This window comes from Cynocephalus volans, chromosome X (assembly GCF_027409185.1).
Source record: "Cynocephalus volans isolate mCynVol1 chromosome X, mCynVol1.pri, whole genome shotgun sequence".
NCBI classification, from domain to species: Eukaryota; Metazoa; Chordata; class Mammalia; order Dermoptera; family Cynocephalidae; genus Cynocephalus; species Cynocephalus volans.
Window position 1 is genome coordinate 20,044,877 of NC_084478.1, and position 12,130 is coordinate 20,057,006.

At 34.5% G+C, this 12,130-nt stretch overlaps 1 long non-coding RNA gene across 2 annotated transcripts in view; it reads left to right on the top strand.

Annotated features, from left to right (window-relative positions):
• Window positions 1-11,033: 11,033 nt before the first annotated feature.
• Window positions 11,034-12,130, top strand: part of LOC134366629 (uncharacterized) — a 98,901-nt gene continuing 97,804 nt past the window's right edge. The window contains exons 1-2 of one of the 2 annotated variants that reach the window (XR_010022351.1): window positions 11,034-11,113; window positions 11,212-11,299. This is a non-coding gene — a long non-coding RNA (uncharacterized LOC134366629). Of the gene's footprint in view, window positions 11,114-11,162; window positions 11,300-12,130 lie in introns of those variants that run through there. The other variant, XR_010022350.1, reaches the window with a different exon arrangement.

Sequence of the window (12,130 nt, forward strand, 5' to 3'; positions counted from 1 at the left end):
CGGCAGGTTCAAGCGGATCTGGGAACTCTCCTACCACACTATTCCCAACCAGAAATTGGTTAGGCTTTTTTCCAAACTGGTGGCCGCAGTGATGGTATCTGCCTCCCAATAACAGGAAGTTTACCGGGGGCCGGAGTCCTGGGTTTGGTGGAGTGACAGTCGGCCCACCCGTACTTCCTTGCCCTCCCAACACTGGCCGGGGATGCTCCACGCCACCAACCTGCCAGAGAACCGTGGAGGGAGTGGGAGGGGAGGCCAGCCCACAGGCTCCAGAAAGCCCCGCGCCGGGCCAAGTAAGTGGGAAGGCTCAGTGACAGCCGAGCTGGGCGGAGCTGCTAGCACCTGGGAAAATGGATGCAGGCGGGAGCCAGGTGGGCGTCAGCCCCTGAAACAGGGCTGGTCCAGGGTTCACTCACAGGGTTGTGCCAGGTCCAGCGCTCACTCTCTGCCTCTGGTTTGCCGCCGTCCCCGTTCTTGGCTGCTGCCGCCTCGGGTTGTTCTGTCGCGGCACGGCTCGGGCGCTCCCAGGAAGCTTCTTTAAAGCCGGCCTGAAACCTCAGATTCTGAATAGGGCAGCTGGCCGCCTTCAGCACGGCCCTGGCCTCCAGGATCCTGTCTGCATCCATGGCAGCCCTGGTGCCGTGTTCCCTGTTTCGAGACTCACTGCAGCTAAGAAACAGTTCTTTTCCTGCTCCACACTTCAAAGCTGTTGCCTGTAAATGAGGCAGCCTCTCCTGCCGGGGGCAAAGTGGCAGTCAGCCCCCATGACCGGCCAGCAGCTGCGGTCCTCCCTTAAGAGATGGCAAGAAGAAGGTCCACAGGTTTCCCGGCTGCCTGAGGCCCAGTGGCCGCCTTTTCCACCTCAGCTACTCTGCGCCAACCGCTGCAGCCACTGCCATCTTGAAACCTCTATAATCAAAGTTTTTTATTGAGCCCTTCTAATAGGTTTTCATTGGTATCTCATTGTCTATCTAAATTGCATGTATGTACGCAAGTCATACTTTTTTTTTTTTTTTGGTCACTCTCAGTAAATTGAGAAAATAGATCACCATGGGGAGGAGCCATTTGGGGTAAGGAAAGGGCACATTTGGGCTGAGAGTGGAGGTCTAGACTCTCAATTGGACCTTTCATGGTGTAGGTGAAGATGATGTTTGGCTACAGAAGAGTAGTTATTGTCTACAGGTTTTCTGTTTTGTTTGGCTGTGTCTTTCTTAGTTCTTTGTCTAGAGAGTGGGCTTTTGTTGGCTTCCATTTTTTGTTCTTGTTTTTGTTTATACCCTTTGGCATTTTGGGATTGCCTGATTCTTCAGGTCTGGATCTGGCATGTATGATGCAAAACAAAGCAAAACAAAACAAAAGGGAACTTACCATCTTATTGTTCCTTGGGTCCTGAGTTCCCTAGTAGTTTTGAATTCTCTCCACCTACAGTTTTACGTTTGTTTTATATATAATATCTGGATTTTTTAGTTGACCTTCGGGTAAAATATGGGGAGAAGACGTTGACTATATCTTCTCTGCCATAGATATCCAGCAATATTTTTTAGCTAAATTAGCTTTAGAAGCAGCGGATCTTTTTTTCGGGGGGGGGAGCTTCATTTGTTTAATTCTCTTAATGTAATTATTTCATTCATCTTATAAATGTGACTTTAGTTTTAGACACATCCCAGGTATAGACAATGTGCTGGAATTATGTTATTGAGGAACAACCTAGTAAGAATATAGACATGTAAATGTGGGTATTATTATGGAGGATAAATTTTGTGTTAATTTATTCCGCAGTAATACTAATTAAGATTTTACCTAACTTTTTGCATTAGATTCAGTGATTCAAGGATTAGCATTTGAATTATTTATTTTTCATGGTCCATGTAGAGTTAAATAGAATCACTTTTTAGAAATGTAACTTCATAATACTACAATTTCATATATTCACCCTTTCCTTTATGTTCTTCTTATATAATATTCATTTACAATAACATTTATCATTGTGCTTTAAAGAATCAGTTGTCTTTCAAAAATATTCGAAATTTTGCCGTTTTAAATTTATCCAAATGTTTTTCTTCAGGTATTATCTCCCTTTAGCATAAAGAATTTTCCTTAGCGTGACTGTTATTACTGGTCAGCCAGTGACATATTGTTTCAGATTCTGTTATGTATCTATGCCTGATTTCCCTCTAAATTAGGAAGGATAATTTTGCTGAATATATAATATTGGTTGAAAGTTCTATCTTTTCTTTTGTCATTGGAGGGGTGCTTCCCCATTTACTTTTGTTTTCCATGAATTTTGTTGAGAAGACAGGCACCATTTAAATCATTTTTCCTGGGAATGTATTGTGTGCTTATTTCTTTTATTTATTTTTTGTTTGCTCTTATTTTATTAGTTTATATAACATTAAATGAAATAACTATAACGGATACACTTGTCCAAAGTAGATTTGGGAATGAAAAAAGGTTGGTCAGTATTCACCTTAAATCACAAAAGCAGGAGGGTATAATTATAAGAGAAACTAGCCTACCGGCCTACTAGAGTAAACAGCTAATTGTGACAATTCTCCCTTCAAAAGCACTTTACTCTTCCCCTCAAAAAAGTGCCAAGCACAGATGGATTTGAATTTTTTGGTGGATATACATTTGTTCAGTTCACTAATGTACTTTATATTTTATATAGATGTCCAATGTATAATTTATTATTAAATATTTCAAAAACATAACTAGTTATTTTACCACTGAAAATTATTCTATTTATATAAGAAAATAACCTAATCAAAAAGAGCAAAAAAAAAAAAATCGTAAGCAATAGTCTGCATGAAAAGCACCAAATAGAAAAAATGATTTCTTACTTAAATATGTAAGAATGCCTGCATAGATATATACCAATTAAAATAATTGAAGCACATTCACAAGCAAAATATCGAAAAAGTTTGTTGCTACAACTTATAATGTGATCATTAAGTATCCTGGACTTGATATTGTATGATAGCCAAAATATCCTGATAGTGATACTTATATTTACTACAGCAAATATTTTATGTCTAATATAGTTATATAATATACAATACATTTTGCTTTGGGAAAATATGTTCTTTATGAAAAATTATTTATTTAAATATACTAAAATGTCACAATCAATTAAGGAACATGTGATACATAGAATATAAATGAACATAACAAGAGTTTATATATGGGTGTATATATACAATATATGTTATAAATACTCTTATGAATTAAGCACCTCTCTTCTCTCTCCCTTTCTGTGTCTCTCTATATATATATAAAGAAGAAGATAGAGAGAAAAAAGGGAGGCTTAATTTATAGTTTGGATATTCAAGTAATTATGAAATAATAGACTTTAAAAAATAGAGTTAGTTGGGTGGGCCCAGTTAGCTCCTTTGGTTAAAGCATGGTGTTATAACACCAAAGTCATGAGTTCAAATGTGCATATTGGCCAGCTGCCAAAAAAAAAATCAAACAGAATTAGTAAGTTGCATCCAAAGATTTAAGGAGAATAAATATAAATGGGCCATTAGTGTATTAAATATGTTGAATGCTTAGTGCAAAAATTTTAAGTAACAGGATACCCTTTTTATCTTGATAACAGATTACTGATAGAGTATAAAATGGTACTGGGTTTTGAAAAGTATTTTTTCGTTGTTGTTCAATTGTTAACTGACATATTAATTTTCCTTGAAGGACTCTCTGAGAAAGTTACACGCGTGCACAAAAACTACTACACATATATGGTACAAAAGGCTACTTACGCATATGCTACAAAAAGGCAAAAAAAATCACTGTATTCATCACTTTGTGTTGGTTAATTTAACTATGTAAATTTTACCTCAGTTTTGAAAAAGTAAAAAGAGCAAAACAGCCAAACTGCTATTTTAAAAATAACTTATCCTATGTCTATTCTATTAATACCGTGCAGCTTTTACACTCGTTTCGGTATTAAATGTTTACAGAATATATTTCCAAGACATGTTGCTAATAACAATAAAGCAAGTTGCAATTTACTTACAAACTTGAGTACAAAAATGTAAATATATGGTTTGTTTAAATGCATGTGTATACTTGTGTACAAACTGCAGTGCCAATCATAACCACTTCTTTTTTAAATTTTCTTTTTTTATTTATTTCTATTTGCTATTGTACATACATGTGCAGTACAACGTTGATTTTCAATAATTGTGTAGAATGTGTGGTGGTTAGATCAGTATAGTTAGCTTATTCATTGTTACAATATGTGATAATTCTTTGTGTCTGTTGATCAATGAGAAATATTTGCAAAACGTGCATCTGACAAGGGATTAATATCCAGAATATACAAAGAGCAAAGACCACTTTACAGCAAAAAACAAATACCCAGTTAAAAAATGGGCAAAGAAACTGAATAGACAGTTCTCAGAGAAAGACATACAAATGACCAACAGGTACATGAAAAATGCTCAACATCACTATTCATCAGGGAAATGCAAATCAAAACCACTCTGAGATATCACCTTATAATCACTTCTTAAAAGGCGTCTGCATTAGCAATTTTTTGAAAATTTTACTTTCAGCATATGCCATATTTGTATGCAGTAAGAGACTTAAACAGTCACATGATGACTTCTTATTAATAACTTTTTTGAAAAACCTACACAGCTTTTATTTCAGAGTAGTACAGGATAGCTTAAGAAGGTAAGCCTCTATAGAGATTTTTAACAACAGTTAAAAAGGAAAAATTTTAAGAAAAAAATAGAAAAACGATATGTGGAGAAATTAATTTAAATGAATTGTGAGCTATTGAAAAGAAGCTGAACTCTAGTTAGTTAGTGAAATCATTAAACAAGAAACTATAGGTAAAATTGTCACAAAAATTCTCTTTTATAATTCCACTTGTATTAAATTTCGAATGTATTGTAAATTATCTTAAAGATTAGAACCTCTGTTACCATAATGTCAGAAAATAATGATAATATTCAGGATTATAATAAACTCTCAAGTTTTATCTGATAAGTATATACAAAAAATATGCCATTATTATGTAGACTTTTTGTGCCATTTTTGGTAATGTGTAATAAAAGTTTTGTAAGGACTGATATTCTTAGAAAAATATGTTTGTGTTTAACTGAATGTAATCTAACAAATTCGATAAATTCTCTAAGAAATTTTAATATATGACCTACAGGTTCCTTTTAGTTTCCAAACACGATCATGCTCTTTTTTTTTTTCTTGCATTATTGCCCTGGCTAGGAACTCTATAAAATGTTGACTGAACTGGTGATAGTAGGGATCCTTTTATCACTCTTGATCTCAGGGGGAAGATTCTCAATATTTCACCACTAATCATGTTATTCTTAATTCTCCGAGTTGTTTTTTTAATAATAAGTAAGTGATAAGTTTTGTCAAATAGTTTTTCTATCTATTGTGATGTGACACATTTTTGTTCCTTTGGTTTTTTAAAGTTGTTTGATTTCTAAGTGTTAAATCTACAATAATTCAGTCTTGGATTAAACCCAGATTTCCCTGTCATATGAACAGTGCTGTAAGATACATGATATTTGATGTGTCTTGGGAATCCATTTCTCACAAAAAAGCTTTTTGTTTTTTATTTTCCTTTTTTCAGCTGCCCGATATGGGGATCCAAACCCTTGACCTCGGTTTTCTAACACTGTGCTCTAACCAACTGAGCTGACCAGCCAGCCCAGAAATAAGTTTTTTGTTGTTGTTGTTTGTTTGTTTATTTTAGCTTTTGTAAGTTAATGATAAATGTACAAATATCACAGTAATTTTTATGATTGCTGTTTTCTATCAGAGATAAGTTTATCCTTCCACATATTGTCCCTAGTAGATTGGTGTAAAGTTTATATAGGTCTCATAGAACATTTTGGGAAGTGCTTTTACTCTTTGTTTTCTATAGAAGAACTCCTGCAAGACTGATTTTATTTCTTTCTCAATTGATTTTATGGAAATGTTTATGGCTTAGGGCACCAGGGCATGGAAATTATTTTTAGGCAGGATTTTGATTAGACAAAATTTACTTAGTTGATATCAAACTATTTATAGTTCCTAAAGTTTTTTCTTATATATTATGTGTGCTTGTCTGAATTTCATCATTTTGTGTCATTTCAAATGTATTAAGATGAATTTGCTTATAGTATTATGTTTATGTCTCCAGAATCTGTAGTTAACGATACTTTCTACATTCCTGGTATTGCTAACGGTAGCCTTCTTTTTTTCTTAACCAGTTGTGCCATGAGTTTACTTTTTTGAACTCTTACAAAAATGAAAACCAACTGTTGAATTAGTTTATCTTCTCTGTAATTTTGTTCAAAATTTCTTTTCTAGATCTTAATGTTACCGTTTTGTTTCTATTTTTTTTTTGTTACTAAATTACTCTTTTTTTAAATTTCATCTTCTTGAGGCTGATTATCAGATCTTAAATTCTCTAGATTTCCTCTGCTGCTTTGAAATGGTGTATAAGTTCCTTTACACATGTACTTTCGTATAATTTACATGCATTTTATAACAGATTCATGGAGATATAATTGACTTAAAATAATCCATATTTATTAAGCTAACAAGTATTGAATTTAACAAGTAAAAAGTTACTTTATTAACAAGTATTAAATTAACAAGTATTGAAATGTGTGTATATTTGTAGAACCATATTCACGATTAAGAAAATGTAAATCTCTCTCTCACATGTCCAAGGTTTCTTCTGTATCTTTTCATTTCCCCCTTCTTATTTCTGCCTGTGTACCCACCCCTTTCCTTTGAAATAAACATTCTTGTGTCTTTGTATATATACATAATTTCATTCTTCCTGGATAAACTTCAATAAATGAAATTGTATGATTGGTGTACCTTTCAGTTATTTTGGAAAATGTCAGTGTTTGGCAATATGCTTATACTATTGTACACCCAACCAGCAGTACATGCGACTTGTAGTTGCTGTACATCCTTGCAGCACTTGCAGTGGTCAGCACTATATTTTCCTTTATAAGTTTCATGTGTACAAAATGATGGTCAATATTTTTAATTGTGGTTCTCTTAATAGGTATGCAGTGGTATCTCACTGTCCCTCTAAAGTACGTGGGCATAATTAAGTCATTGTCCTTTCTTTCCCAGGCATCCCAATAAATGGAGAAAATGGATCAAAGGCCTGATGCTAATTCTTTCCCTCTTATTCATATTTTGCATGTATGGTTCTTTTTAAATTGCAAATTGTATCACCTGTATGAAATATTATGAAAGTAATTTGAAGCCAGCGAGCATTTAATTTTGCTTCTGAGAGGCAGTTAACATGGAAGCAGTTTAACTCACAGCAGTCAGGAACTGAGAAGCTGAGTCTCAGGTTTTGTCAGGAATGATCTCTTTCGAGTTCATATCGACATTTAGGTCTTAGCCCCTCCAGGATGTCAAATGGACCTCTGGGTTGTTTTTGAGAACCTCTCTTCATTGGTGCACACTTAGGTGCAATCTGTGTCTTTTGGGATGGTAAAACTGCTGAAAGCCCTGGTCAGCTGCTTAGCTTCTCAGCTCCAGTTTACTTCTTAGCATCTCGACTTCTCAGTCATGTCCTTTGAGTTAGCAAAAGCCTTGGGAGTAAAAGGGTACCAGGTTTGGGTCTCACCACCTGGGATTCTCTTCTAATTGCGACCCTGTCTTTTCAAATATTTATTTCCTTGGCTTTAAGGTGCCTTTAAACATATGTTTTTGAAGTTTCCAGCTTTCCCAGTATTTCTCAGTAGCATGGTTGGGCTATAAAGTCTCTCTGCCATTATTAAAAGCTATGTCTCTACAGCACTTCAAGTTTTAGTACTTTGTGTAAGGTCGCTGAGGAAAGAGACACTAGACAGGTAAAGGAAGAAGAGAAGATTTTGTTAGCAAGCAACATGCAGACCTGCCTGCCTGAGCCGAGAAATGGCGTCAGCGCCGAGAGACAGCAGGGTGTCATTTTTCTAGGGATAAGATTGTCATCTGGCCTAGCCTAGGAAGACGGTCACAGTTTTCTACTCCGGATATAGCCTGCTTATGGGAGCAGACTTGGGGAGACAGAAACCTTAGGCTATCGGGGGAAGCAGTTACAGTGCTACACTCCAGGGACAGCTTGCTCGGCCTGCTAGTTGAGGCAGAGAACTTGAAGAACGAAACTGTTTTATTTTAAATTGACAAATAATAATTGCATGTATTCATGGGGTACAATGTAATGTTTTGATACATGTATACGTTGTGGAATGACCAAATCAGACTCATTAACATCCATCACCTCATATACTTATTGCTTCTTTGTCGTAAGAACTTTTAAAATCTAAACATTTAAAATTTAAAAAGAGAAAAATGCTTTTATGTTAGACTGTATGATAGGGCCATAGTGAAGTGCAGAAAACCATGTAGGCGACATTAAAATCAGTGGACCTTTGAGCTTATTTTGAAAGTGAGGAATATAGTGAATAAAAAGATCCAGCTTTCAGAAATACTTTTTAAAAACACAATGCTTCATTTGTTTGTGATTACATACTGGAGAAATGAAAAAAATGTTTAGTTGTGACCTGGGCCAGATTAGATCTCAATTACAACACTTAACGCAAATTCGAGAATCTGATTGTGATGATTTTGAATGTGTCTGCCTCTCATTTACAGGGAAGCACACTTGTCGATAAATGTCCACCCTTGGATAAGCATGCCATTTTAAAATCATCATAAAAATGAAAACCCTCTCCATGGTTTAAAAGATGCACTGTTGAATAATATGCTATAAGAAAATTCTATATACAATCAAATTCATATATATTCATACATATTCAAATTCAGTATGTCATCATTTTAAAAAAAGTTTTCTAAATTAAAAAAAAGTAATGAAAATAAAAAGGAAAGAAAATCCAGTAGGTAGGTTATCAGATACCCAAATACTCTTAAGCAATGGAATCATATCAGCTCAGATATAATATAAAGTGTAAGTGTCACAAGCCGCCAGCCACCCTATCTTTAATTTCCAAGTAGAACATCTTCATCAACGGTCCGTACAGTTCGTAGTTGAACACCAGTTTCAGGAATCCGCAGTTTTCGGAACTGGCCTAATTAATCGTTTCCCAACATGTTACTCTACATTAGCCCATTTTTTAAATTAAAGTATTTACAAGACATGCTGAGTTACTGTTGGGATTTGACCTGGGTTCACATTGAATAGGATTGCGTATGCTTCAAAGTGGGAAGAATTGATTGCCTTAAAAACCCAAATCTTCCATTAATAAATGTTGTTAACCATTCCAGTTATTCATATCTCCATGAATTCCCCTCAATAATTCCCTGTAGTTTGCTGTGTGATGATTTCGCCAAGCTTTCATTAAAATTTTACCTAAGAGTTCGAGAAATTTTGATGGAGTTGTAAATGGTAATTTTAATAAAATTAATTTAATTATTTGTTGCTGGTATTTGGAATTACAGTTACAATTTGTTTTGTAACCAGGTAATCAATAATCTTGCTATATTCACTGATTCATTCTAGTTGTGACATATAGATTGATGTTAGTGTAGAAATATACACATTCAATATTTGAATAAGGGCAGTTTCATTTCTTCTTTTCCAATCCTTATGTATTTCTTTTTCTTGTTCTTGTATTATTGCCCTAAATACATATTGAGTGGAACTGGTGATAGTAGGAATCCTTTCCTCATTCCTGATCACAGAAGAAGATGTGAATATTTCATCACTGATTATGACACTTGCTGCAGCTTTATGGGTTTTTTACTAATCTTAAGTGGGAGATAAGTTGTGTCAATATTTTGCATCTATTGTAATAATCATAACATTATTATATATTCCTTTGTTTTATTGAAGTCATTTGATTTCAAAGTGTTAATCCAACAAGAATCAATTCTGGGATAAAACCCAAGGTTTTCATGGTGTATCAGACTTGATATAACTTTGGATTCAGTTTGTCAAACTAACTTTTATTTCCATTTGGTCATTAAAGATATAACTCTATCATTTTCCTTTTATGTAGTCAGTTCAGTGTAAAGTTAAAAGATTTGGAGGCGATGCCTGCTGTTTCTATTCTCTGCATTGTCTTGTGTAAGATTAGTGTCATGTATTTCTCAACTGTAGAGGAAAATTCACCAATTCAATCACCAGAGCATAGGATTCACTTAGAGGAAGGTTTTCCATCATAAGTGTAATTATTTTACAAACTTAAGACTATGCAGACCTTCTCAGTTTTATTTTTCTTTAAGGTGGGTTTACTTGGACTTCTACATTTCAAAGTATTTCAAATTTATTGGCATGTAAATGCTTATATTTTGTCTGTTTCCAGATTCTGTACTGATATTTCTTATATAAATAATGTCTTTCTTCCATTTTTGATTAATGGATTCTTTAATCATAAGACAATGTTCTCTACTTCTAGTTACCTTCCTTTCCGGAAAGTCTACTTTGTTTGGCATTACTCTACCAGTTCTGGTTGTCTTATGCTTAATTTTACGTGGTATGTTATCGTCTGTACTGTTACTTTCAACCTTACTGTGCCTTTCCATGTAATTGCCTCTCATTTAGCATATAATTGGGACTTACTTCTTCCTAATCTGAAAAACTCTGCATTTTAATTGAAATGTTTAGACTTTTAAAAAATTCATGTTTATATTAATATTGTTTGATTTAAAGTTGGCCATTTTGGCAGTCTTTTTTATTGATTTTTTTTCATCACTTTTTATTTGTCTATTCCTCCTTCCGTGTCTACTTTTGGGATTATTGAAACTTTTTTATTTTTCAATTTAAATTCCTTCATTTTATTTTTATTTGAGGCAATTTAAAAATACACCCACCCGTTTTTTGCCACATCCTTCCTTCAAGAGTAGGGTTTATGGCCCCTTGTCTGGACTCTGGAGAAAGCTTAGTGCCTCTGGTCACGCATACAATGCAGGCAGTTGTGACATTACACAAATTCCTGGGCAGAAATTCTATCACCCGCCATTACCAACTGCCACCAGCGGAGGGCGCCGTCGTAGCCCTCGCGCCGGGTGCTCTTCACGGATTCCCGACATTCTCAGTTCCCATCACCGGTCGCTTCCAGCAGCCAGAAGGACTTCATTTAACAACGCAAAGTACAGGTTGTCCCGCCACAGATTGTCTCAGGTTTGTTTATGTGGCCATGTCCTATTTAACTCTCAGTTTGAAAGGATAATGTTGCCTCATGTAGAATTCTGTGCTGACGGTTTTATTTTTTCTTTCAGCACTGGGAAGATTCTGCTCCGTTTTCTCCCGTTCTGCATGGATTCTGTCTCGAAGGAAGCCGTCTTTCCAATCGTCCCTCTGGGATAGGTAATGTATCTTTATTTCTCAGACGTTTTCACTTGGTATACATTTGCTCACTTCACTGATATTCTGTATATTTCATACAGATGCCTAACATATAGTTTAATAAAAAAAATTCAAAAATTCCAGCACCTATGGTGTCAATCTAAGGATTCCATTTATGTAAATGAAAAGAAAACATATTTTGACTGACAATCACTACAAAACACAGCAAAAGCAAAGGAAAAGCTCCAATGGAGAAACATCTCATTTTTATTTAAATGGATAAATATCTACAAATTATATACAAAATAAAATAATTTAAGCACATTCCCAAGAAAAACCTAAAAGTTGTTTTTATGATTGCTCATGTGTTGCTGATATTGACATGCATGAGAAAATATGTGGGAAGGAATGAAAACTTTTTATAAAGAATAATGAAGTGACACTTGTATTACCTATAGCAAAATATTTGCTTTGTCAAATCATATTTCGTGTCTGAAATAGATTAAATATAGCACACATAGGAGTTGATTCACTAACAGGCAAAAATACAGAACATAAGTGAAAGTGAGAAGAGTATACGCACAAGTTCAATATATAAAATTTTTGGTGTTTAAAATAATTTTGAATTATAAAGTGAAAATGTAATAATAAGAGACATCAAACAATTTACACAAAATAAGCATAAATTTTAATTAACTCTTAAAATATGCTTAATAATTAGTACAAATTAAATAAATTACAAGATGTTTCTTTATCTTGATAACAGAATATCAGGGGAGTATAAAATAGTACTGGTGTTTTAGAAATTAATTTAGCATTAGCAAAGTATTTTTTTACCTACTTAAAAATAAT